The sequence below is a fragment of the Sus scrofa genome, chromosome 5 (genome assembly GCF_054392235.1).
Source record: "Sus scrofa isolate SSC_HxYL_T2T_F1_AM1 chromosome 5, Sscrofa_HxYL_maternal_Yorkshire_Landrace_v2.0, whole genome shotgun sequence".
NCBI lineage: Eukaryota > Metazoa > Chordata > Mammalia > Artiodactyla > Suidae > Sus > Sus scrofa.
In genome coordinates this window covers 82,064,069-82,086,725 of record NC_139387.1, presented here as the reverse complement: position 1 = coordinate 82,086,725, position 22,657 = coordinate 82,064,069, and the positions used below count along the sequence as shown (strand labels likewise).

The following is a 22,657-nucleotide window of genomic DNA, read 5'->3' as shown; positions in this document are numbered from 1 at the left end:
TGGGTCCACTTCAAGCCTAAGATTCATCACTACCCTTTGTCCTATCCAGCTCTCCGCTGTGTGCTATGCAGAGTGAATCCACTGGGGGACTGGGCTCAATACAGGAATCTACAGTCCCAGCTATTTTTTTTCCAGGCTCCTGTTTCAAGAAAATCTGGAGATTTATACTGAAAGTCATTTCTACAAATTTCCTAAAACTCAGAGAAACAAGGATCACTAAAGCCAACATGTATTTCCCCAGGACATCAAAATATCAATATCATATTCTGTGAAACAAAACCAGAAATGTTAGCATCTGTATCACCACAGCTACTTTATCTGATTCCCTGGAATGCAGCTGATAGCACCATGTCATCTACCTTTCCTAAAAACAAATGTTCCTAAAAAAAAAAAGTTTCTTTTTTAAAATATTCAAGACTTCCTGAAGGATTTTTTTTTTTTTTTTTTTTTTTTTTTGTCTTTTTGCCATTTTCTTGGGCCGCTCTTACAGCATATGGAGGTTCCCAGGCTAGGGATCTAATTGGAGCTGTAGCTGCCGGCCTACACCAGAGCCACAGCAATGCGGGATCTGAGCCGCGTCTGCAACCTACACCACAGCTCACGGCAACGCCGGATCGTTAACCCACTGAGCAAGGTCAGGGATCGAACCCGCAACCTCATGGTTCCTAGTTGGGTTCGTTAACCACTGAGCCACGACGGGAACTCCTGAAGGATATTATTAACCAAAATCGACAGCAGTATGAAAAGTTCACACTTTAAGTTCCATGGAGTTGAGCCTTATATTCTTCTTTCTAAATTTTTTTTATGGCCACACCCACAGCACAGGGAAGTTCCCAGGCCAGGGATTGAATCCCAGCCACAGCTGTGACCCACCCAGCTGTGGCAATGCCAGATCCTTTAACTCACTGCACTGGGCTAAGAATTAAACCCGCACCTCCATAGCTACCCAAGATGCTGCAGTCAGATTCTTAACCCATTGCACCACAGTAGGAACTCCAGCCTCATATTCTTCTAACAGTATATTTCTAGATTTGTTTTCATTATTGCGATTTCCTACAATGCACACACGGATATGTTTTTTACATGACGTAAGTGACTGTGTGTTTCTCCTGAGGAGATGTAAGGTAGTACAGTAGAAATACCACTGGGTATCTGAGGACTTGAGTTCAATCTCAGTAATTAATTTACCATCAGCCCAAAGGACCAGTTGCCTCAACTATATGTAAGGTAAATAATAGACAGTCTTTGTCGCTCTCAGACTTCCGGCTGACACCCACACACCTGAGGGAAGTGACACACTTCTCTCAGTATCCGAGATTCACTAGAACATTGTATGAGACTGCAGGTAGAGGTTAAGGGTAGAATATCTTTTTTGAAAGATTACACCAGGAAACTATGAAGTATCCCTAGAGGACAAGATGAGCTATAATGTCATGGCCATCTTTCACTGCTAGAAACATTCAGAACCTTCTAGCCACAGCCTCTGGTCCATCTGGTCCCTGAGCCTACTCCGAGACTGGTAGTCAATGCACCACTAGCACTATTACCACGGTCGCCATCTCCAACATCCCGCTCTGCCCTGACCACTCCTCACTGCTACTGCTAGTACTCCGATGCGTAGTACTACTTGACCGAGTGCGCATTATATGACAGGCACTGTGCCAAGCATTGTGGTTACGATATTTTGACATATAATCCCAAGTGTGAAAAGCATCACTTTATCTTCACTGTAGTAGAAATTTCCACTTCTAGCTTCCAGGCAGAAACATCACAATCCTCATGATAATGCAGCTCCTCAAGGGCCCAGGTTCTAAGGTCTTCTGTACATCTTTCTTATCGTCCCATCCTTTCATCTTTCTCATCTCATCTGACCCACAGAGGAAATATGTCCACGCCACTTTCAGAGGAAGAAGGATTTTATCTTTTGCGCATTAGGGTTCCCAGTGAAACTCGGTAGGGCTGCCTTGGCTATCCACCTGCTTTGGCCTATCGACCTGCAACCATTTCTGTCCTATTGCCATTATGCTGTAGGAATGAAGAAGATACTGAGCATGGCTCCACACTTTCCAGGCTGCACACAATGATCAAGACACAGACGTTCCCCAGGTATGTCTGAGGAGACAGTTTTTCTCCCTGTGCCGCTCCCCTGCAAAGCCTGTTGGGTATTCTCAGTCACTGTCACCAACAGGTGTCTTACTCTCCGACTTCCAAGGACGGTTACTTTTATCAGTCAACTTGAATAACTTAAGTCATTCAAACACTTTTCTAGATGCTGCTATGAGGGGATTTTTTTAGATGTGATGGACATCTATAATCACCTGACTTGAAGTAAAGGAGGATTTGTCTCAATGATGCATGGACCCTCATCTAATCCAAGGAAAGATATTAAATGCAAAATTAAGGTTTTCCTGAAGAAGAATAAATTCTACTTGATATCAGCAGTATCAGCTCTTGCCTAAGAGTGTCCCGCCTGCCAGCCTACTCTACAGATTTCAAACTCACCAGCCCCTACAACCACAAGCCAGTTCCTAGGTTGGTTCTGTGTGGGTGTGTGCGTGCGTGTGTGTGCATGCGTGAGTGTGTGTGTGTGCGTGTGTGTGTGTTCATTTCATCCCCTACCAGTTCTGTATCTATGGAGAACCCTAATATATTTCTCCTCCTATTCTCCCTTCTTTAAGCAAAAGAATTTTTATTTTAATATTTCAAAATAGTATCCCATTGCATGTAAATTTAAGTTAACTCAGTTCTCAGAAACACTGTATACAACAGAAATGTTTATCTACATTTTGCAGATAAGGAAATGCAGGCTTAGAGAGGTGAGATAATGGGCCAAAGGTCATGCAGCAACCAAGTGGTTAAGCAGGTACCAGCTAATCTCTAATCTCTTGCCCACTAGCTGATACACCCTAAAATTACTCTTCCTAATGGCTGTTGCCTGATGTAATTTCATGTGTCTGCTTGACTGGATCATGGGGTGCTCAGAATAAAGATTTTTTCCAGATACATCTGTGAGGTTCCAGATAAGACTAACATTTGAACTGGTGGACTGGGTCAAGCAGATGGCCCTCCCCAATGTGGGTGGACACCATCCAATCCATTGAAGGACTGAATAAAACAGAAAGGCAAAAGAAGGGAGAATTTGTTCTCTCAGCCTGACTGCTTCAGCTGGGACATCAGGCTGCTGTCCTTAGACAGACTTGCTCCATCCGTCCTCCTGGTTCTCAGACCTTTGAACTAGGACTGAAATTTACACGGAAGACTTTCCAGCTTATAGACAGTAGATCATAAAATTTCTCAGCCTTATAATCAAATGACCCAGTTCCCCAGAATAAATCTCATCTGTTACTTATATAATTTACATATTTACATGTATATTTTTTCCTATTGGTTCTGTTTCTTTGGATAACCCTAGTAGCGCATACCTACATGCTAACACATCTGCAATGACACCATGGAACCCATAAATGTTTTTCTGCAACTTTCCATTCAGCCCTGCTTGTGATTAGCCAGTTTCGACAAACAGACTTTGCCTTTGTTTTCTAATGCATGTCTATTCTTTGGTAGAATCTAGAGATCTGCATTGATAGCTATGTTCTTGGCTACAGCCTTAAAAACCTTTCCAGTTCTTGCCTTTCTCCCAGCCAGTGTCTGGATTAGCTTGTCTCTGTAATTCTCAAGCAGTAATTTAAATCCTACACTTAAAGGCAGAACTACTATTTTCCTTGCAAAGTGATCTGCATATTGACTTATTGAGATGGACTTTTGTGTAGATCTTATCTACTTAATTCCACAACCTTTAAACACCGACACCTTTAGTAATCAGTTCCACCACTAATAACAATACAGTCTCCTTATATCCCCCTGTTGCCCCATGTAGTTGAAGAAATCATGCCACCGACCGAATCTGTTGTAAGAAGGAACACTAGTATGGGAATGAGCATGGCTTTGGAGAATAGAGTTAGATTCAAATCTAGGCTCCACCACTTACTAGGTATTCGACCTTGGAAAAGGCATCTCCCTGAGGCTCAGTTTACTCATATGTAAAGTGGAGAAAACAATAACAACAATGGCATCAACAAGAAGAGTAATAGTAGAAGTACCTACAAAGTCTCATTCATAAAAATTAAATGAGAAAATACATATCAAGGGCCTAACTCATGCCAGACCCATGACAGTCACTCAGTAAATATTAACATCAGTGATGATGATAATGATGACAGTGATGATGATGAAATATCACAGGTTCCATGCAGATGTTCTTATTTTTTGGCCACATCCACATCGTGCGGAAGTTCCCAGGCCAGGGATCGAACCCGTACCACAGCAGCAACCTGAGCCTCAGCAATGACAATGCCAGATCCTTAAACCACCAAGCCACCAAGGAATGCTTAAATGTTCTTATTTTTAAAACTTGAGGGTAATGGGAGAAATGGGGAAGGCATAGGAAGAAATAAGAAACAAGGTCTCATTAATGAAGGAGCTGATAACTAGTCTCAACTATATGAGAAGCAGCTGGGACTTTAATAACAGGGTATATACCCTGAGAGTAGGAAGTGGGAAACACAGAAACACAAAGGCAGAAAGAGAATCTCTTCACTGTTTCATATTCATTTTTCTGTCTCTATATCAGAGAAAAAAAGAAAAGAAGAAGAAAAGAAAATTAAAACTGGGAGTTCCCGTTGTGGTGCAGTGGTTAACAAATTCGACCAGGAACCATGAAGTTGCCGGTTCGATCCCTGGCCTTGCTCAGTGGGTTAAGGATCCAGTGTTGCTGTGAGCTGTGGTGTAGGCCAGTGGCTACAGCTCCGATTGGACCCCTAGCCTGGGAACCTCCATATGCCATGGGAGCAGCCCTAGAAAAGGCAAAAAGACAAAAAAAAAAAAATTAAAACTGAACTAAAATAAACAGGTGTCCATGCATCATTTCTCCTGTTCTTGCTACTATTTTTGTTAGCAAGAACCACATGAAAATAGATGTTCCAGAAAATCTCTGCTCCAGGAGTGTGAATCTTAATGCTTGCATGTGCAGATTTTGGAGTCAAATGTATCTGAGTTCTATCACATTTCTACCATTTGTCAGCTTATCTAAGCTCTTTCAGTCTCTGTTTTCTCATCTATAACTTCCCAGGTTAATGTGTTAGAATACTTTGTAGAAAGTAACAGAAACCCAGATCAAGGGAGCTTCAAGGGAAAGAGAATTTACTGGAGTTCCCACTGTGGTACAGTGGGTGAAGAATCTGACTGCAGTGTCTTGGGTTTCTGGAGAGGTGTGGGTTCAATCCCTGGCACAGTGTAGTAGACTAAAGGATCTGGCATTGCCATAGCTGTGATGTAGGTCACACCTGTGGCTCGGATTCAATCCCTGACCAGGGAACTTCCATATGCTATGGGTGGGCCATAAAAAGAAGGAAGGAAAGGAAGGGAGGGAGGGAGGGGTAAAGACAGGAAAGAAGAGAATTTACTGGCTCAAAGCATCCAAAAAAAGATTGAGCACATGAGTCCTTGGAAGCCAGAGATGAAGCTCAGTTTCAGGAACAATTGGAATTACAGCTGGGTGCTCTTTTCTGACTCTTCTATCTGCTCTCTGCATTGTCAGTTTATTTATTTTTTCTTACTGGGACCAACAATTATAGTCAATGAAATCTCCCATGGAATTTAGTTAATAGAGAAGTTCCAAGTTTAAAAATTTCCTGGGGAAACAGTTCGATTAGCTAAGTTCAATTAGCTTACCTCCAATCCAACCAAATACAGCCGATGGGAGATGGTTAAATAAGAACACTCATGTTCCTGCAGTAACCACATGGATGGTGGTGGACTGGGGACAGGAGACAAGATGATACTGGGCAGAAAATCCCACTAAATTAATATATTTAAACTTCTTAAAATAACGCTTATAAAAAAATTTAGGAATATGTTTCAGTGAAAATAATGCATTAAATTTAAGTAAAATTGGATATAAAATTGTCTATGGAGTAAAATCTAAACTTTAGAAAACATAATCTATACTAAAATCACAGAAAATGCACTAAAACATTAAATGTTTTTCATGGGTAATAGAATCATAAGTAATTTTCATTTTCTTAAAAATGTTTTTTATGGTACTACTTTTTTTCTAAAATGGGCTTGTATTATTACTTATACAATAAGAGGGAAAACAATAAAAGATTTCTATCATGACTATTGTTTTAACATTATCTGTACTTATTTCAGATTAAACCTTGCAATACCTAAGACTCAGGTTCATAGCCAGCTCAGTTTACAACCTAGTAACAACCCTAGAGCCAGAAGGTTTATAAGCTTTCTTGTGACTTCTGTGGGATTTGTGAATGTTGTCTAGAGAACATGCGCTTATTTAGAGACAGAGCTATAAGAAGTTCTCAGAGATGATCCATTAACATCACATAGGTTGTTAATTTTTCAATCTGGCTATTTATCATATTACCATTATTGTTTCTGTGATGTTTGAGTTGTTAATAGTCTACTTTCTCATGTCCTGTGACTTTGGTTCATTCAATGTTCTGTAGATCATACAAAGTTCAGACCATGAGCTACCACTAGGTGATGAGAAGACAACTGCTGCTTTCACCTTTGAAGACTATTCTAGATCTTCAATGAGTATAGATAAATAGCTCCAATTTATCTGATAATGGTGCCCAATTTTGTAAACTGTGTGACCTTCAGCAAATTCCTTAATTTCTGAACGCCAATCTCCTCACCTATCACAAAGATGCAGCTTCTAATGTACAAGATTTCTGCATGGATTAAATGAACTAACACTTGCAATAAATACATGATGGGCCTGGCACACAGTAGGCATGAATCAAAAGTCCATTTTTTCCTTCAGCCCCCTTCCCAATTCCATTCCTTCTCTCCTCTCCCAAGCCTAACAGAGGCCACTTTCTAACAATCATGTGTCAGATAAGTAAACACAAAATGTGATTTCCCTTGAATATGCATATTCACATATTCACTATGACAAAGGGATAATAGAACCCTTTCAATTTACTGAAAAGCTGCATTGAAATGCACTACTAGATTTTAAAAAAAAGAAAGAAAAATACGAGATGTCTGGACCATGTAGCTATTGCTAATATCCAAAATTCTGGACTTTCCCACTATTTTGTTGCTGTTGTTTATGTGTATGTTTCTTTGCTTATTTTCCCATCTCTGATCAAAAAAATAGCAAAATTTAATGATTACATAAAAGCTTTTCTAAGGAAAGAATTTTTACACATCATTAAAAGCTAAGTTTAAAATGACCTGAAAAGCTTTCTTTTGTTATAATGAGATATAGGAATATTAGAAGATAAAGACACATCAAGTCTGTTGAATCATGATATTCCACTGTAACTAAATATTTTGATGGATTTATTATTAATAAACATACTTCCATTCATCACAGACAGAGCTTATTACCTGACTCTGGTTGGAGAAAGCACAAAAATACCAATGGTTCTTGACCTTGGTAATAGTGTAGGACCTTTTTAGAACTAAATGATCTCTCCCCTCATAGAAAGATAAATGCATTTAAAAACTTTTTCACTTTCTAATTTCCAGGAGTTAATCCCATCTAGAAGACACTGACAGGAGACCCAACAGACTCAGGTCCATCTCTGGCTTAGAAGATTATCTAAATACCCTACATTAACATCTTAACTGTCATGAAAAAATTCTCACAATAAATCAACCATTCTTACGATGGGTGCTTCATGAATTTGGAATGAATATGGAATGCTTCATGAATTTTCACGACATTGGCTTATGCACACTCTTGTATATGGAATGGATGGTCAATGGGGACCTACAGTATAGCACAGGGAACTCTACCCAACATTCTGTGATAGCCTATATGGGAAAAGAATCTGAAAAAACAAAAAGAAAATACACTGTCAAGATACAACTAGAGTTTTAAAAGAAAAAAATTTTTCTTAACCAGAACTATTTTGAAAATACTTTCATATATATAATTCTATATCTGTTCCCTGAGACAGATATACAGTGATTTATTTTTTTTAATTTCCCTTCCATTTTTTTCTCAGAACTTTCACCCCTTCTGTCTTCTCTCCAGCCGATCCCAAACACTTAACACAAGTGTTCATGTATATGCCGGGAATAATGTGTTCCCAGTCATCAGGCTTAGGAAGACAGTTCACATCTCCTTAATCTATCCCCTTGAAAAGAGTTAAGAATACGTTTAATTGAACTGAGGTATACAATATAGTGATAGATATCAACGTAATGTCCATTGTATAGATGTCTTACAGCTAGGAAGTAACTGAGTTGGGGTTACATTTCCGCACAAAGGCTACAATTTGACCAGCTGATGCCCTAGACTTTTATTTGAAGGCCTTGACTCCAGAAAGATCAAGAAAAACACTCTAGTTCAAAGACTTCCATCTCTGTGCTTCTCTCTCTGCCTACATTATCAGGGACAGTCTCCCCTTTCTGTAACTTTTATCACACTCTTTTTAGGAAGCCATCATTTAACAATTCCACTCTGTTGTCTACTGTTATCAGTCAACATGCCTTTTACTGAGGATCTACCATGTGCCAAGAATTGGATTCTGGGGGAAAACCAGCAAATATGACATGTTCCCTGATCTCTAGGCTCTTGAGTTTAGAGGTGGGGTACAACAAAAAAGTTATTATAACCCCATGTGGTAAATAGTTAGGAAGGTAAGAATAAAAGTCTTTGAGAGCACTTTACAAATAAAAATACTTCTTGGAGAAAGTATATTAACTGAAGCTTGACAGATGAGTAGAACAAAGCCTGAGGAAAGGAAGAGGCATGATGGGAAGTGCACCACAGCTCAGGCAAAGGAATGAGTGGAATGGGGGCTCCAGCCAGACCTAGAGACCTGCAAGACCTGAGAGAGCATGGAGAGCTGCCACACTGTCTAAATTTCAGGATATGGACTATAAGGTACAGGAGCCCTGTACTAGAAATAGCCTGGAGAAGCAGATCAGGGCTGGATCACTAAGGGCATTGTCATATAAACCAGTTCATACTGAAGTACATGCAGAGCAATGACTTTTAAGACAGTGATTAACATGCTCAGATTTGCATTTTAAGTTCATTTTTGCTTCGATGTGGGTAAACGGACTCAAAGCTGGGGCTGGAAACATGGAAACCAGTGTGGAGGCTACTGTAACAATTCAAATGAGAAATGATGAACTAATCTAAGGCAATACAATGGGGAGCAAATAAGTAACTTTCTTTTTTTCTCTCTCTCATCTTATTCACAGAGAGTAATAAGAACTGACATTTATTGAGCACTTACTACATGGCAGGCTCTCTCCTAAATGTTTTATGTTTGACTCTTTTCATCCCAAAACCAACTCTTGTCTTATAGATGAGGATACTGAGGTTCATTGTCAAGGGTCTCGAGGTCAGAGATATAATCTTAAATTTCTTTCATTATATCATATATACAAAGGAAATGGAATGATGATAGATAGATAGATAAGAGCCCAATAAATATCTGTGGATTGATTATAACAATTATTTGCCAATGGAACAAAGTTTCTTAGAAGGAGATAACTTTCCATCTCCCAAATTTCTCAAGCAGAGACTATGTGATGACTTGCCAAGCATGATTTAGAACAAAATCCTGCATTTTGTGGAAGTTTCCAGAAAATTCTAAAGCCCCTAAGAACACTAGTAATTCAATGACTGTATGATTCAGTAAATTTGAAGGAAGAACCACCTGCTAATTAATAGAAAGCTTAGGATTCCTGAGCATGCAAGACTCTCTATCAGTAGGACAATCAGTGCTAATCTCAAACAGTCATCATTTTATCCTCTGGCTACTATTTCTGATGCCCTCTTTCAATGCTCCTTATATGACTGGACAAAAGAAAATACCCATGTATGTGCAGTAAGGATACTCTGATCACGCATGTATCTTTGGAGACCCAATCAAAGTATAATAGAAAGAAAGAGATTTTATTAAATTCCTCTTAGGTCCATCTTAATTTCCTAAAGCACTGGGCATGTAATAATATGCTAATTTTCACAGACAATGTAGCATTTTAGAGTAGAATTAGGGATATATTTTGAGGAAAGATTGAAAAATCTCTCAAGTCAAGGGACTATGCCTTTATTGCTTTTCTGCTATTAACTTGCTCTGGGACTTTAGGCAAGCCCCTTAAGCCTCTCTCAGCTTCATTTGTACCTCATTTGTAAAATAAGGAATAATGCTTAACAACTACCTCGGAGGGATATACTGAAAAAATAATGAGCTAATATAGACAGGCAAGATGCTTTGAGATTGTTGGATCAAAGATCCAGCACATTAAATCCTAATTAATTTAAATGAATTAAAGATGCATACAAATCCTGTTAATGTATATACTTCAGAGGAATGGACTGTGATATTATAAACTATACAGAAACTTTTACAGCGTGAGGTGTAAAAAACATTTAAATACAAGATCATTTTCTAAATGTTCTCACCTTTTAGATTAAAAGCCAGCAGTGCTAATTGCACCTTCTTCTAAAACTCCAGAGGATATGGAGATATCTCATGATAACATTTTAAAGGGAAACGTGGAGTTACCTTGAAGTCATTTTTGGATAATAAAATGGTTTAAAGTCTAATTTCTGAAACTGTAAGAGAAAAGAACTAGTATTCGCTTGACCCTCAATACCTACATTTGCCCACATTTCTCATGTGGGTTTAGAACAGGCACAGGGTTAACAGCTGCCAGGAATACTAGTGTTCTAGACTGAAGAGTGACGATCCATTTCTCTACATTCTCCGTTCCAAGAACTGCCTTTAAGAGTAGTTTAAAAGCCAATTTTCTTACAATTAATATTTCCTAAGTCAGATCAGCTCCCACATTAGGAAATGTTGGCCTTGATTTATGTACCAGGTTAAATCTTAGCAAAGGGCATGTTTCCCATTTGAGAAATTACAGCCTAAAATGGTCTCTGAGAGCAAGTATATAATCTAGTCATTGTCTCATTCAAATGTGTTGCCTTTAAGGTATTCAGATATAACACAGAAATTAAAATCTGTTTCTTTAGGAGTCAGGCAATGCCACCGATCCCAAAGATGTAAAAGATTTTAAAACCTAAGTCCATAAATAAAGATAAATTATTCCATGCTGCCATTTGAGAATGAAATCTTAGGCAGAAATCAAAATAATAATAATAATAGTTACTGTCATTACTTGAGAAACAGAGGAACAGATTCAATGGAGCTAGAATTTGCTGGAAGGCGCTTTGACATTTTAGAAGGCTTAAGCATTTAGGTGCGAATCCCCCTAAGACAGGATATTTGTCCAGAAGAAGTATACTCAAATTAAAAGTGGCCATCCATCTGATTGGAATCTTCCAAGCTGAAATCTTCAATACCCAAATGTTAAGCTATAGTCACAGATATTCAGCCAGTTTTTGAAAAAGGATGGAAACCAGCTATAGATAGAATAAACCGTAGAATATGGAATAATATTGCAGTTAAAGAAAATACAGCAGTAGAGATATTATAGGTCTTACCTTTGTGAAACCACAACTAAATTTCAAATACAAATGAGTTATCAAGAAAGCATAACTGCAAAACTACCAGTCGGCCTAATTTCCACTCTAGTAAGGTTTGAATCAAGAGCAGTGACTGGAAGACAATGAATAAAATAATCATATGCCCAAGAATGACAAATTCTGAAAACCCATCCCAGAAATATGAAAACGGAGTTGGAAGGAAAAAGCTTGTGCCTATTTGTAAATCTATTTTTTAAAATTTCATGAAAACCAAGCAAGAAATTGAATGTAACATGTGTATCTTATTAGCACTGGTAGAAGGGTGAGTAAACACCCCCCACCAGTGCCACCCCTTCCCTTGCCCTTGCCCACCATGAACACTGCTTATTGGAAAATAACTCTTCCCACTGAGCATGGAAAGGGTCTTTGAATCCTCTTTAAAATACTGCCACTGCATAGTCACTACCTATCAACTGAAGTTGGGTTCTGAGGTAACATCTATTTTCCAAGCCCAGCTTACTCAATGGGGAAAAAAAAGGTGTTTATAACTAAAAAGTAGCGGCTTTTCATTTATGTCTTACACTTAACCAACACAAAAATACATAACAATAGTTTTGAAAAATGACAGTTATCCTTCAGAGCAACCTCTAATTGACTTTCCAATCTATTTCCCATGCAACTCCCATTGGTAACCACTGTTAGTATTTGACGTAATTATAGAATTTGCACTATAATTTATCATGTTTCCTCAAGTCTAAATGTTTTCCTTCTAATTTACAACAATTTAACAACAGCTTTGCTAAAGGAAAACAACAAATGAAATACTACCATATTAACGTAACCATAAAATGTGACATTACCAAATTTCAGTCATTAAAAATTTTTAAATATGTGACATATATGTAATTTATATAAACTAAACTTTGAAACTCCACCTTCTATCTCTTATTAAAAGTAATTTTAAACTAAGGGTTAAAAACCACAAATACACACACACACACACACACACACACGGATCTCACTTTTGCAATGCTGCTAGGCATCTAATATATTTTTTTAAATCAACAGATGAGTCTTATGTGCCCTTTTTGTGAAGATTTATTGCCACACACTATGTTATTTTATTTTTTTATAAAAAATATTTTACTGAAACTTTTATATTACAGTGCTTCAAGGGTTAACTATTTTCCAAAGCACACATGTCATTGCTAAGGCTAAGATTCCAAAGAGGTTTTAACAAAAAAGGAGCATATTATTTTAGTTGTTATAAAATTAGAATATGGCAACAATATCTTGAGATATTAAAATTGGTGGTTTTCTATGAGTAACTGCAGATATTAAAGAGAGCTGAAAACAAGATTCCACTCCATTTCCAAATACTCATGTGTTTTTCCTCCCAAATATAGAAATGCATATTAATTTTCAACTTCATTGAGGAGGCCAAGAAAGGTTTAATCACTTATAGATATGACTGAACTCAGAAATGGAGAACTCTGAATCATCAGAACAGAATGTAGGCTGATAAGTGAATTCATTTTTGTTTCTAAAATATGAATATATTCATCACCCTAACTTTACAAAAGAAGAAATAAGTCAATAATCAGATTACAAGTTCTAATTTATTAGCAACTAAAGCAATACAAATTAAAATTAAAATTTGAATATTGTCAATTAGATATTATTCTTTAAGCTCACCTAGGGCATACAAAACTCCCAAGAAATAAACTAACTAGAAAACTAGAGTGATATCAGTAAGATCGTGGAGTAGGAAATCCTGAACCCATCCTCTTCCCCACCACCACTACCAAACGCACTAATTCAGCAACAAGTTCCAGAAAAATGTCTTCGTGAGAAATTCAGAAACTAACTGAAAGGTTCCTGCACATCGGAGAATGCAAAACCAGACCTAATGAAGCCAGTTGGGAGGTCCGGATATCCTGGTGCAGTGCCATATGCTGAGGAAGAGATCCTCCAGTCCCTAGCTTCACTCAGGGAAGGAAAGGGATTGGCTCTTGTGTCCAGCAGAGCCTCCCCAGAAAAATGTTTTCTGTCTTGACTGCTCTGATAGGTTCATTACAAACCAGCCACCCAGGGGAAAATAGAGATAGTATCTTGGGCTAGCAAAAACCACAGATTTTCTGCCTGTTAAGTACACTTGAGTGAATAAAAAAATCCCATCTCTGTTTCCCCCTGGGGAGGGAAAGAGTTGATTTGTATGTCTAATGACCTAACTTCTCTGGGACCACCCAAGAACTAGCATCTGTCTTGCCAATTTTGGATTTCGAATGAAGCCTGGCATGGTCCAGCAGCCTGGGGAAGAGTGAAGGTAAGAACTTAGACTGATGGACACCACAGATCCTCCCTCTTGCTCAACATATCATAAACAGATGAAAAAATTCCAACTCTCAGATTTCCCTCAGGGAGGGAGAGAGTTGATCCACACATCCAGTGCCCTAACTTCTCCAGGGATGCCTACATAATTAGCATCTGTTTTACCAGTTTTGAAGTATAAGTCAAGCACAGCCTAACTACCTGGGAGAGAATAGAGACAGGAGTTTGCACTAAGAGTTGCTGTCTTGTTACCCCCACCCAGCTCACCACAGAACAAGTGGACTAAAACAAAAGCTGCCTACCTCACGCAGAAGAAGAAAAGCATTCATAGAGGCCTCCAGAATCTCTGGAAAGGATATTTGGTGGGGGTCTTTTTCTGTACAAAGCTGTTCTATGAAGACCGAGATAGGCGTTTGCTTTGTCCAATGCAGAGATGACACAGAGAGTTAAGAAAAATAAGGAATCAGGCAAAAATATCCAAAAGGAATAGGATACATTTTCAGAAACTGACCAAAAAGAAAAAAAAACTAATGACTTACTTAACATATAGCTAAAAAAAATAACTGTCATAAAAATGAACACGGAGGACAAGAGAACAATGAATGATCAAAGACAGAATTTAAACAAAGAGGTAGAAATTATTTTTAAAGTAGCAAAACAGAAATCATAGAGCTAAAGAACACAATAATTTAAATGAAAAATTCACAAGAAGGATCCAACAGGAGGCCAGAGTAAACAGAAGAAAGAATTGATGAATTCAAAGATATACCATTAGAAATAATTAAGTCGAAGAAGCAAAAAGAAAAAAAAAAGAATGAAAAAGAGTGAAGAAAGCTTAAGGGATGTATGGGATACCAAGAGATGAACTGTTACACACATTATTAGAGTCTCAGAATGAAAAGAGAGCTCAAAGGACAAGAAAACTTCCTTAAAGTAATAATGCTGAAAACATTCCAATTCCAGGGAAGAGAAAGATAAACCCAAAGAATTCCACAAGAAGATATATTATAACCAAATTGTCAAAAGTCAAAATACAATGAGGGAATTTTGAAAGCAGCAACAGGAAAGTGATTTTGTCACATACAAAGGAAAGTGACTTTTGTCACATACTTATAACACTTTAAGGGAATAATGAATAGTGACGTGAATAAGTAAAGGGAAAGAAAAATTGCCAACAAAGAATGTAAAGAGCAAAAATCTCCCAGCATTGTCATTGCAGCAGTTCAGGTCACTGCAGCAGTGTGAGTTCCATCCCTGGCCCAGGAACTTCCACATGCCTCGGACACAACCAAATTAAAAAAAAAAAAAAATCACATGATTATCCTAATAAATGGGAAAAAGCATTAAATGAATTTCATGATAAAAAAAATCTTTCATGGGGGGAATACAATTAATCACAAAACAATATAGGGGGAGGAAAAAAGCTGATTTGAAAATAAAATAAAACTTATGGAAATGAAAAATATAATCTAAAATTTAAAATTTAATTAGTAGGCCAAACAACAGAAATCTAGTTCAAAATTTTGAGAGGTAATTAGTGAACTGGAAAACATCTGTGGACAATATATAATATGGCATAAAGAGATAGAGAGAAAATAAGATCTTATTCTTCTTTGTTTGTTTGTCTTTTCTAGGGCCGCTTCCTGTGGCATACGGAGGTTCCCAGGCAAGGGGTCGAATCGGAGCTGTAGCCACTGGCCTACACCAGAGCCACAGCAACGCGGGATCCAAGCCGCGTCTGCGACCTACACCACAGCTCACGGCAACGCCGGATCGTTAACCCACTGAGCAAGGGCAGGAACCGAACCCGCCACCTCATGGTTCCTAGTCGGATTCGTTAACCACTGCGCCATGACGGGAACTCCAATAAGATCTTATTCTTAAGAAGAAATAAATTAAGAGGAAAAGAATAAGATGAGATGGCACAATTTACATGCTACTGAAATTTCATATAGGGTATTATGGAAATGAGGGAGAGGCACCATCTAAAATTATAATAGTTGAGAATTTTCCAAAAATCACTAAATATGCTAATTCTAAAATTTGGAAATCACAAAAATTTTAAGCAAGATAAATTAAAAGAAATCCATTATTTACACATATTGTAGTGAAATGCAGAACTTCAAACATAAATAAATCATAAGAGCAGTAATGTAGAGGGAACAATTATTATCTAGAAAAAAATTATACAGATGTCAGCAACATACATGTAATGGGACAACAGAATAATATTTTCAAAGTACCAAAGAAAACTAACAGTCCTGTCTAATTCTATATATTTATATCCTTCATTTAAAAAAAAAAGGCAAAATAAAAGAAAAAACTTAGCTGGATTTATGCCAAAAAGTTAATTATAATTTCTTCTAAGTACATTATTTATAGGGGATTTTTATTTCTTTATAGTTTTGAATTTTAAAAACCTTCTACAGTGGACCAATGTTGTTTTCAACATTAACAATTAACACTAAAGAGAAGTGGCCAAGATTATGCACTAGAAGGACTCTAAGGTCACCTCCTCTTGTGAGCACACCAAAATCACAACTAACTGCAGAATACCCATTGATGAAAAAGACTGGGATCTTCCAGTAAAGATTTTACACTAAGGACATAAAGAAGGAACTACAATGAGATGAATAGGAGAGATGGACTCATGATATGATCAAATCCCATGCCCACAAACTGGAAAATTATATTATAGAGTTTTGCCAGAAGGAATGAGAGTTCTGAGCCCCACATCAGGCTGCCCCAGCCCAGAGGTCTAGCACTAGGAAGAAGAGCCCCCAGAGCATATAGCTTTGAAGGCCAGTGAGACCCAGGGCAAAAGTAGTACTTTTATAGGTGCCTAAACCTACCTGCTGTTTTGGGAGGGTCTCCTGGGGAGACAGGGGGTGGCTGCGGCTCAGACTGGGGACATAGACATTGGTGGAAGATATACCACCAGAAAGCATTCTTCTGGGTGAACTCTCCTGGAGGCTAACAATTTGGCACCAAGACCTTGCCCCACACAAAAGTCTGTAGGCTTCTCAGTGCTAGGATGCCTCAGACTGAAAAACAAGCTGGGAAGCCCCATCCATCAGGAGAAAGGCTGCCTAAAGACTTCTTGAGCCCATAGCTACCTCTAGACGTGCCCCTAGATGCAATCCTGCCCACCAGAGGACCAAGAACCAGCTTCACCCACCAGGGGGCAGACACCAGAAGCAAGTAAACTAGAGTCCTACAGCCTACAGCCTAAGTCTGCAAACACAGGCCAGAAACTATCTTGGGACCAGCTGGCCCTGGCCCTTGGGTGACAAGAGGGGAGTACACAGCTGGGATGGGATACACAGCATGTTTCCTACAGTGAGCCACTTCTCCAAGTCAAGAAATGTAATTAACCTATCACATACATGTAAGTACAAGTAGCAATACACAATGAGGCAACGGAGGATATATATTCATACATATTCATCTGAGGATACATATTCAGATGAAGAAACAAGATAAAACACCAGAAAAACAACTAAGTGAAGTGGAGATAGGCAATCTACATGAGAAACAGTTCAGAGTAATGATCATAAAGATGATTAAATAACTCAGTAGGAGAATGGATGCATCAAGTGATATATTACAAGTTTTTAACAAAAAATTAGAAAATATAAAGAACAAACAGAATAGAAGAATACAATAACTGAAATGAAGAATCCACTAGAAGGAATCAACAGTAGACTAAATGAGGTAGAAGAACAGATCAGTGAGCTGATGGAAGAGTAATGGAAATCACTACTGCCAAACAGAAAAAAGAAGAAAGAATGAAAGGAAAGGTCAATATCAAGCTCACTAATATTTGCATTAGTCCCAAAAGGAGATAGGGGGTCCCAAAAGGAGAAGATAAAGAGAAAAAAGCCCTTAAATACATAAAACAAATATTTACTATCATAAAAGGAGAAATTCACAGTAATACAATAATAGTAGGAGATTTTAATAGCTATTTAAATCAGTAAACAAATCATCCAGACAGAAAATCTAGTAATAAAAATAAGCTTTAAATGACACACTAGATGAACTTATTAGATATACACAGACCATTTCGACCAAAAGCAGCAGAATACACATTTTTTTCAAATACACATTGCACATTCTTGAGAATGAATACCACACAAGCCCACAAAAAAGTCTTAATAAATGTAAGAAGACTGAAATCATATTAAGAAGCTTTTCCCACCAAAACACTATGAAACTTGAAACTAACTACAAGAAAAAAATGACAGAAACACAAACACATGAAGTCTAAGCAACATACTATTAAACAACCAATGGATCACTAAGGAATAAAAGATAAAATCAAAAAATACTTGTAGACAAATGAAAATGAAAACACAATATTTCAAAATTTATGAGATGCAGCAAAAACAGTTCTAGAAGGGAAATTTATAGTATACAGATCTACCTCAGGAAACAAGAAAAATATCAAATAAACAATCCAAGCTTACTTCAAAAGGAACTTTAAAAAGAACAAACAAAACCCAAATTAGTAGAAAAAGGGAAATAATAAAGATCAGAACAGAAACACATGAAATAAAGACAAAAAACAAAATAAATGGTCAATGAAACTACGAGCTACAAAAGTGACAAACCTTTAGCCAGACTTAACAAAAAAAATAAATAAAGCCCAAATAAATAAAATCAGAAAGGAAAGAGAATTTACAAATGACACCACAGAAATACAAAGGATCATAAGATATTAAAATGAACAATTATATGCCAACAAATTGGACAATCTAGAAGAAATCATAAATTCCAAAAAGCATACAATATTCTAAGACTGAATCAGGAAAAAACAGAAAATAAGAACAGATCAATTACTAATAAAGGAACTGAATCAGTATTCAAAAAACATAAGAGAAGACACTATAAACCTCCTAGAAGAGAACATAGGCAAAACATTCTCTGATAATCAATCATACAAATGTTTTCTTAGGTTAGTCTCCCAAGGCCATAAGAATAAAAACAAAAATAAACCAATGTGACCTAACCAAATTATAAGCTTTTGCACAGCAAAACCATAAAAAAAAGTCAAAGTACAGAATGTGAGAAAATAGCTGCAAACGATGCAACCTACAAGGGCTTAATCTACAAAATATACAAACAATTCATACAACTCAACAGCAAAAAACAAAAAAAACCCCAAGCGAAAAATGAGCAGAATAACTAAATAGACATTTCTCCATAGAAGACATACAAATGGCCAACAGGCACATGAAAAAATGCTCAACATCACTAATTATTAGGGAAATGCATATCAAAACTGCAATGAGGTACCACCTCACTCCGATCAGAATGGCCATCATTAATAAGTCTACAAATAACAAATACTGGAGAGGGTGTGGAGAAAAGGGAACCCTCCTACACTGTTGGAGGGAATGTAAATTATGGAAAACAGCATGGAGGTGCCTCAGAAAACTAAATACAGAACTACCATATGACCCAGCAATCCCACTCTTGGGCATATATCCGGAGAAAACTTTCCTTGAAAAAGACACATGCACCCGCATGTTCATTGCAGCACTATTCACAACAGCTAAGACATGGAAACAATCTAAATGTCCAAAGACAGATGAATGGATTAAGAAGATATGGTATATACACACAATGGAATACTATCAGCCATTTACAGCAACACTGATGGAACTAGAGACTCTCATGCTAAGTGAAATAAGTAGAAGGAGAAAGACAAATCCCATATGATATCACTTATATCTAGAATTTAATATATGGCACAAATGAATGATCTACAGAAAAGAAACAAACACATGGACATGGAGAACAGACTTGTGGTTGCCAAGATGGAGAGAGAGGAAGTGGGAGGGACTGGGAGTGTGGGGTTAGTAGATGCCAACTATTGCATTTGGAATGGACAGCAATGAGATTCTGCTCTATAGTCCAAGGAACTATATCAGTCACTTGTGATGGGACATGATGGAGGATAATGTGAAAAAAAGACAAAAAAAATCTATATATGTATAATTGGATCACTTTATTGTACAGCAGAAACTGACAACATTGTAAATCAACTATAATATTTTTTTAAAAAAAAAAGCAAAAATAAATAAATGAGATTACAGAAAACCAAAAACCTTTTGTGTAGGGAATGAAAGGGCACTTACTGAATGGAAGAAAATATTTGAAAATTACATATAGGATAAGAGGTTAATATCCAAAATATACAAAGAACTCATACAACTCAATATCAAAAAGACAATCTAATTAAAATGGGCAAAATACCTGAGCAGACATTTCTCCAAAAAACACATACACATGGCCAACATGCATATGAAAATCAGGGAAATGCAAATCAAAACAATGAGATCATACTTCACATCTGTCAGAATAGCTGTCATCAAGAAGACAACAAATAACAATTATCAAACATGTGAAGAAAAGTGAACCCTCATGCACCGTTTCTAGGAATGTAAATTAGTATAGCCACAACGGAAAACAGTACAAAGGTTCTCATGGGGATGTAATATACAGCATAAGGAATACAGTCAATAATATGCTAACAATTTTTTGTAGTAACAGATGGCTTCTATACTTATTGTGGTGATCATATCATAATGTATTAAATGTCAAATCCCTATGTTGTACACTTGAAGCTAGCATAGTACTATATGTCAACCATACTTCAATTAAAAAATGTTAAATGGATTTAATAAAAAACTGAATCATTTATGTTTAAATGATGTATAGTGAAAGAGGTTCTTTGTATTGGGTTGCTTACTGTTGGTTATATCTTTGACTATAAATAATAAAAGTACTTATAATAAAAGTACAATTTCATAAAGTAAAAAACAAAACTAAATACTTAAACATTAATCCAAAGGTCCTTCTTTTCCTAAAATTTTTGACCCTGAAAGGACCATTTAAGACTAGAAGTGGGTTGTTTCCATGTCTTGGCTATTGTGAATAGTGCTGCAATGAACATGCGGGTGCACGTGTCTCTTTTAAGTAGAGTTTTGTCCGGATAGATGCCCAAAAGTGGGATTGCGGGGTCATATGGAAGTTCGATGTATAGATTTCTAAGGAAGATGTGGTATATATACACAATGGAATACTACTCAGCCATAAAAAAGAATGACATCATGCCATTTGCAGCAACATGGATGCAGCTAGAGAATCTCATACTGAGTGAAATGAGCCAGAAAGACAAAGACAAATACCATATATCACTTATAACTGGAATCTAATATCCAGCACAAATGAACATCTCCTTAGAAAAGAAAATCATGGACTTGGAGAAGAGACTTGTGGCTGCCTGATGGGAGGGGGAGGGAGTGGGAGGGATTGGGAGCTTGGGTTTATCAGACACAACTTAGAATAGATTTACAAGGAGATCCTGCTGAATAGCATTGAGAACTTTGTCTAGATACTCATGTTGCAACAGAAGAAAGGGTGGGGGAAAAATGTAATTGTAATGTATACATGTAAGGATAACCTGACCCCCTTGCTGTACAGTGGGAAAAAAAAAAAAAAAAAGTTAAAAAAAAAAAAAAAGACTAGAAGTGGGACAGTGGAATTATAACCTGGTACTGACAAAATGTTACTGAGCCAGAACTTTCGATCTGAGTGGCCACACTGGACCTCTACTAATGGTTTCTTCTTCCAGCATGAATTAGCCTATTAGAGATCAGCAGTCAAAAGTGTGGCCCCATAAATCAACTATACATAAAAAAAAAAGTAATAAACTATTTTTACAAAAAAAAAAACGTGGCTCTATGCGCCAAAGTAGCAATCCTGCTGGGGTTCCATACTCAGGTAATCTTATTTTGTTTGGGAAATTACCTTCTTTTAATCACCTTCAGTTTCTATCATTTGTTTACAAACATTTTTTTAAAATTAACGTATCTGGCTACAATTATAAGCTGATTACTGTTGTTAAATCTTCCCTTCCAAAGTTAATATTCCAAATACAAAACACAGAATTTGAAAAGGAAATCAATAATAATCACATCACAATTAGATTTCACAAGCACTTTTAGAATGAAAAAAAAATTCTCCTAGTTAATGTTATTAAAGTTATGCTCTTCGTAATAGTTTCTTAAATTGCAGTTACCTATCAAACTATATTGTGACAAATAACCTGGCCATTTTGGAATATACCATATTTTAGAAAAACTGTATCACCTTTTTTGTCTAAATATTACTTCCATATAAATATAAAGATTTGACCTTGTAATTTTCAATGTTTCATTGCAATTTTACTAGCGTTGGGGCTCTAGCAGAATCCTGCTGTTTTCCTTGCAATAAAACGACTTTAAAATAACTTTCCAGCCCACACTTTACTTGGTGAGCACAGAGGATGACGGCTTTTAAAAATCTCTAATCAATCTATAAAGCACACTCGAGAATTTCAAGTTACCGTCTGAATTCTCTGCATGCAAAGATTCATAGGAACTTATGGGCATTTTCTTTCTATTGTTTCCTATCAAGTGATTTCCAGTTATTAATTTGCAATCTTTATTCATGTTGGGTAAGTATAAAAAAATAATCTCAAAGGGAGAAGATTCAAATAAACCCATCGAGCAGAAATTTATTTCACTTCAAAGAAACTTCCATTGGAAATGCTCCTATTTTGTTGATATTTTCTTATAAGCCTTTCTCCTCCCACAGTTAACGGAAAGGTTCCATTTTGCAAATAAAAGAAGACATTTCAGCATGTGGGCTGATTTTTAAAAAGAACATTCCATTTTGCATGATTGAAGGAAAATGAGATTAACAGAGGTAGTAATAGATTGTGATAGAATGTTTTCCCCTCATCTCTTTCAGACACCAAATCTCAGTAACAAATGTTTCAGTTCAAAACACAGC

At 37.0% G+C, this 22,657-nt stretch overlaps 1 protein-coding gene across 13 annotated transcripts in view; it reads right to left on the bottom strand.

Annotated features, from left to right (window-relative positions):
- Positions 1-22,657, bottom strand: part of TMEM117 (transmembrane protein 117) — a 567,603-nt gene that overhangs the window by 429,658 nt on the left and 115,288 nt on the right. The window lies entirely within an intron of this gene.